This window comes from Thamnophis elegans, chromosome Z (genome assembly GCF_009769535.1).
Source record: "Thamnophis elegans isolate rThaEle1 chromosome Z, rThaEle1.pri, whole genome shotgun sequence".
In the NCBI taxonomy this organism is placed as follows: Eukaryota; Metazoa; Chordata; class Lepidosauria; order Squamata; family Colubridae; genus Thamnophis; species Thamnophis elegans.
In genome coordinates this window covers 32,517,580-32,524,015 of record NC_045558.1, presented here as the reverse complement: position 1 = coordinate 32,524,015, position 6,436 = coordinate 32,517,580, and the positions used below count along the sequence as shown (strand labels likewise).

Genomic DNA, 6,436 nt, shown 5'->3' with positions numbered 1-6,436 from the left:
AGTGTTACTAAAAAGAATTGTAAGTAATCCCGGAATAAAGCTTTTGAGCAATTCTAAACAAAACCTATTTCAGAATTATTAAGTGTATAGAAAGAGAAAGAGAAGAATCTATGCTGCAAATGAAGAAAAGCAGAGATGGTTCATCCATCTATTTAATGATCTATTTGCCTTCTTCCTGGTTCCTTTCTTCCCTTTTTTTTCTCCTCCAAGAAAATTGAGAAAGTTCTCAAGGCTGCGCAAGGGAGGGGGAAGGGGGGAAGTGACGAGCTGCCTGCGCCCTATTCGCGCCGAAGGCGCATGCGCTGCCCGTTGTCTGCGTGTCTATCCCGTCATTCTCAGCGTGGAGCAGTAGAGTGGGACTCCTTGGAGTATTCTAGAGCGGCAGGACCAGGCCAAAATTTAACCGACATGTCGGAGAAAAATAAACCCGTAGATTTGGGGCTTTTGGAAGAAGACGACGAGTTCGAGGAGTTTCCTGCGGAAGGTAGGTTAAGAAACGGGGACGGGGGGAGGCGGAGAGAAAGAAGCAACGCGGGTTTCTCGCAGCGGCTCGTCTGCGGCTGCGAATCGTTGGTCTGGGTGCGGAAAAACATGAAAGCCTCCCAGTCCAGACTCCTTGGCCTTCCAAAGGTGAAACTACAATTCCTATCATCCCCAGTCGACACAGCTGGATGATATGCATGGTTCCAGATGGCGGGACCCCTCCCCCCCAAAGCCGGCCTCTTTTCCACTGTCCCTTCCTCGTTCCCTGCGAGGAGCCTTCCCCCTCCCCCCACGCGGTATCCTTAGAGAGGCTCCAGGCATTGTACAAGGAGGTTCGGCCTCGCACCCCCTTTTCCCTTGTCAGAAAAGAAGTCAGACTTTCCGTGGGGCGAAAGAAAGCCGCGTTCTTTCTGAAGCGGAGGCGTAATTTGAAGTTCTTCGACCTGGCTGGGGATTCTGGGAATAAGTTCATTCCATCTGGAAAAATCGATTTTTAGAAACACGTGTATGCGTGGCTTTCTTTAGGTTGCTAAAAAAATTAGATGGGTGTTCATTTGCGGAAACTGGGTTCAAAAGGTATGAGGGGAAGACGCCTCATAACTATTGATTAGATCGAGTGCAGATGTTTTGAGCAAGCCATTTATGCTGCACACCAAATGATGTCTTGATTGACCTAAATGATGGAGTGTAAGTGGGTGATTCATGCTTATAACACTTGTGGTTTCAAAACTTTCGATTTGAATAGTAACATGAAAGTTAATAATGAATAAACTTAAGAACCACACCTATTTGCCGTAAATTAATGCAGCAAAATCATGAATAGAATTCTTTAGTGGCCAAATGTGATTATACACCAAGAAATTTCTCTTCAGTGCATAAGCTCTCAGTATGCATAAAAGTTATAAGTGATAGATCATAATCATAATTGTCATAAAAATACATCATAAATCATAAGATACAACACAGTGATAGTCATAGAATACTAAATAAGCAATCAAGATAAATTATACTAGGAAACTAAAACAATGTAAGTATAGAAGTCTTACCCTAATGCTGTGAATTTATTAAAATGTTTAATTGCGGAGGTGCTTTTGGATTAAAATAAATTTACTTTGCTCTGATTTGTGTCCCTTATATATTATGGTTTTGATTGTATTCATTGGGTATAAAGTATTTGTTTTATGTATAAACTGAGGTTTGTTATCTATTTAGTAATAAGGAAGCCTTCACTTTATTAGAAGTGATAAGTTTCAGATGCAATAATTTTAATGCAAATTAAATCAATTAGCAATTGATATATGGAAGCTATAATCAAGTTTTGCAGTGAAAACTTATGTTAATATATAATCAAAACACTCTAAAATAGTTTAAAGTTTCTTACATTCTAGGAATTAATTGTTACTCAATTCTGCATTCAGCAATCTGAAATTGATTTGCCCTGCTTTTATGGGTATTCGGTTATGCTACAACAACTTCATCCTTAAGTCATTTTCAAAAACTTTTTTTTAAATATTACAGAAGTTTAAACAATTTCATTTTAAAATAAACCTCTTCCCCCCTCCCTCTCACACAGAGCTATACACATTGTGTATCAGTGCATACTGCTGTATTAATAATTAAAGATATTCTTAATCATGCAGGTTATGGTTATCCTAATGATGCTTTTCCAAAAGGCAACTCGACTTCCTTGTTTTTTTTTTCTTTGAAAAGTTTTCACTTCAGGACTAAAGCAGCTTCCTGAATGAGAAGCAAAACATTTTCAATGCAACAACCAAGGAGGGCCAGTTGCTTATTGAAAAAGGATCTTTGGAATATGCTACATAAATAAGAGTCTTTCTATCTTATTTTTGAAAAGATGAATGTTCTATTCATTTTAAACCAATTTAGTTCAATTTGTTGTGAAGCAGTTTTAATAGTGAATAAAAATCTGTGGGGTGACAATATTTCTATACAAATCATATTCAGAATGCTGAAAGTTATACAGAACATACTGACATGCCCCTGGTCTTATATTTTGATAAATCCTTCATCACTATGCGTCATTGTGTTATCCAAAGTTGTTAGGAAAATTTTTCCATATTGAAAAATTCTTGGGTTTTTTTTTTCTACAAAATTAGTGTGTAATATGCTGTAATGTAATAAGCATGTGTCACCACAAATCACTATCCATTTTCTTGAAGGCGCCTTTTTTTACAAATATATTTTTCAATAAAATACATTTTTTCCTGAAGATATGACTTAATCAACTGCATTCAAATATACATTAAATAGGCAATACACTCTGAGACAAATATTTCAATTACAGTTGTATGCTATAAAGCATTTTATTTTCATTGTATTCATTAGCATGTTTTTAATTTCCACTTCTTTTCAGTAGTCCAGTTAAGCTAAAGCTAGAATTGTAGAAGTTAATCAAATATACACCTGTTAGACTTCACTGTGATAACTTTAAAAGAACAGAACCCTCAGTTTATTAAAATATAATCAAATGACCTTAAAATTTATTACTAAATTGAAATTTTTAATGTCATAGAAGATTGTTAAATATTATATGGAGAATAATATTAACTGCATTCGGCTTTTTTGAGGTAAATTTAACTTCTATACTGGCTGCTCCTACTACTTACAGTGTTTCCTGATGCAGAAAAACTTACTGGGATTTATTTCTTATTTCCACAGATGTACAATTGGGATTAATTATTAAATTATAATTATATATAAAACCATAATTCTGATTTTTTTTTATTTAGACATCATTAAACAAAGTGTAATGTTTGAATCAAAGTGTAATGGATTTTATCAAAACAACAGTAACTTAAAATTGATAATCAATATTGGGTATCTTTGAGATCTTTTACAATGTTCCTTACTGCTTTACTTAGACATTAGAGGAAATTCTCTTTGGTATATCCCTTTTGTGAAGCTCTCCGATCCTTGTTTAGAGGATTAAGCATTTCATTTAAATACATTTTTTAAAAATCAAGTCCTTAATTTCAGTTAAGATTGTAATATTTTTTTAAACTACAGACGTTAAATACAATTTGAAATTAATCTCTAATTCTGGTTTATAATCAATTTTCTTAAGTACGAAATATGGTTAACCGGTGCTAAGAATCTGAGCCGTGATAAAGTTAAAAGAAGAGTAACACTGGAAAGCGAGTGCCTGTTTAATGAGACTTCCTTCATAATTTGAAAAACAGAATTATATATGAGTATGTCTGTACCAAACCAGTGCATTTTTCAAAATATAAAAAGATTTATACTATATAGGGTTTTTTCTTGCACAAATGTGCATTCACTGATGATGAAATGACTTAGTAAGAAAAACGTCAATGTCTTAAACTTCTGTCTTTTGAAAAGCACCACTGGAAAAAGTTGTAATGATTTCTCTGCAAATCTGGTGAATTGACTCAGCAAATTCATATTGTTTTGCATCAAATAACGCTATCACTAGGAACGCTATCACTCTGCTTTGTGATACATGGGAATAGTGGAGCTAACATTTGAATAGACTATTTTGATTTTAGTAACCAATAGCAGTTACTACCAAATCTGATGTGTGCTAGAAAATTGTTCACTTATCAGCTTTTCTCATTTTGCATCTCAGATTTATATATTTATGCTGATAGTACGAAAGCCAGCTAGAAGGAAAGCATACTATTTAAGACTGAGCTCCCATTTATTTTGCAAAACCGATGAGGTCTGATGTGCAATTTACATAGGCATTAAATTCCCAGCTATTACAGTTCCATTGATATTGGAGCAGTATCTGTGGAGTAACTGACCTCTTATTGTTCCTTGCCATCTGCCAGAACTCTAAATCCTTAGTTTTGCCTAATGTAAATTAGGCGCTCATAAGCGATCTTTATTTAGGCAAAATCTGGTGTCCATTCTTTTATTACTTCATTTCATTTTCCTTGCCCCATCTTGTTAAATGGGTTATTCGATTCTCACTCAGCTTGTTCATTTCTTATTGATTAAACAAGGGTGGTCCAAACTCACAAATTGGGAATATTGGTGGCTGTAAATTATGAGCCAGGTTTTGAGAAGATCTTTCGATAATTAATTTGTAGTATTTGACTGCAGTCATTTTTACAAACCATGATTTTTGGCTCTGGCCCAGATCTAAGTACCAAGTACATCTGTTCATGATGGAACCTGATAGTTTTTGATAACATTACTTGAAAAACAAAAATGCATCACATACCATTCCTAAAAATGTTATTCATGAAACTTAAACCTGTTGGAAATTAAAAAGGAATGAAATATTTTGATTTATAAATTACTGAGATATATCCAATGTTGTCTAAATTCATGAATTATATATTAAAACATTGTTCATTGCTTTGTTTTAGACTGGGCTGGTTTAGATGAAGATGAAGATGCACATGTGTGGGAAGATAATTGGGATGATGATAATGTAGAAGATGATTTCTCTAACCAGTTAAGGTATATTAAAACATTCAGTCTATATTAGTAATGAAAACATATACAGATTACCCCTAAAACAAAAATTATATCTCAAAGCATTGAAAATAAATTCAACTTCTGCTTTATTACAGCACATGATAATGGAACAATATATTACTGATAAAACATTAATTTTGTTTAGATATAATTTTTAACATTGATGTTGTGTTATAAAATAAGCAGTATTCCCTCTTTTCTTTTTTAGCATTACAAAAATTTCTGTTATAGATAAAATACATTTCCTAAACTTTAATTTTATGTGGATAATAAATGCTAACTTCATAAAAGATAGTTTGAAAATGGTCGTTTAAGATACTTCATTTGTATTTGATGATACGGTAAGTTATGATTAATAAAAAATAATAATTTACCAGCTTAAGAGAATAAAATACAGTACATATGGTATATAAGTTGTGCTTTAGTTTAAATGAAATCAACTATGTGGAATTTTGGTTCATAAGAAATAGGATAGAGCCTCATTTCTCATTAACCATCCAAATAAGTTTCGAGGAGATGGAGGCATAGTTCCCTCCTGCCATTGTTCTCTTGCAGCTGGTTCTTGGAGGCATGTTGCCCCCAACCTGGAGATGATATTGAAGTTCAAGTTTGCATTCAGCCATATATCTGCTTGGGGAACTATTATAAATGTAATTGAGTAACTCATAAGAACGAAAAATATTTAATTGATTTAAACCAATTTATAAACTTAACCTGATTTCAATACATTTTTTGATAATAAAAAATATCAGGTAACTATTTTTCATAATTTAATACTCTAAATGTCTTACTTTTTCAGAGCAGAACTGGAAAAGCATTGCTACAAGATGGAAACTGCATAGCTTCTAATAGCTTCTACAGGTTTTTTTGGCCTAAAAAATCAGAAATCTCCGCGGAACTAAGAGAAAATTTACTTTTGAATAACTAACAGTGTCAAAAGTAAAATGCTAGCTATCATAAATGCCATACAATGTTGATATATTAATGTTATCTATTAATGTTATCTATTAATAAATAAAGAAATTTTTAAAAAAATGTTCAAATTTCATGAACTGAAATTTTGTATTTAATATATTTTCAGAACAAACTATTATATTAGAAGACAAAATTGAAGTGGATGCTAATCCCACATCATGCTTTAGCTATATATGTATTGTTGAAAGTAAATTTATTTTCCATGTTTACTTTCTAGTTGTAGTGCAATATAATTTGCTATTAATATTTTGATTTATAACCCATTTTTGCTGCAAAACAAAGCTGCTGCTTTTAGTGGAAATGAAGTCAAACAAAACGATGCTGAATTAATATATGAAATTGCTAGTTTTTATGATTGAGACAAGAGACAAACATTTCTTATTTTGCCATGCAGTCATAATAGTGGGGACTACATCAAGCAAAGGAACACGAATAACCTAGTATTAATAACCAAAAACACTTATTTAACCTTGTTCAGTTAAACATTTCAGAAGAAATATTCAGACACTAT

General features: G+C 32.8%; 1 long non-coding RNA gene across 1 annotated transcript; it reads left to right on the top strand.

Annotated features, from left to right (window-relative positions):
- Positions 1-321: 321 nt before the first annotated feature.
- On the top strand, positions 322-5,987 carry LOC116523037. Its single transcript, XR_004257024.1, has 3 exons — positions 322-484; positions 4,839-4,932; positions 5,750-5,987. It is a non-coding gene; the product is annotated as an uncharacterized LOC116523037 (long non-coding RNA).
- The last annotated feature ends 449 nt before the right edge of the window (positions 5,988-6,436 follow it).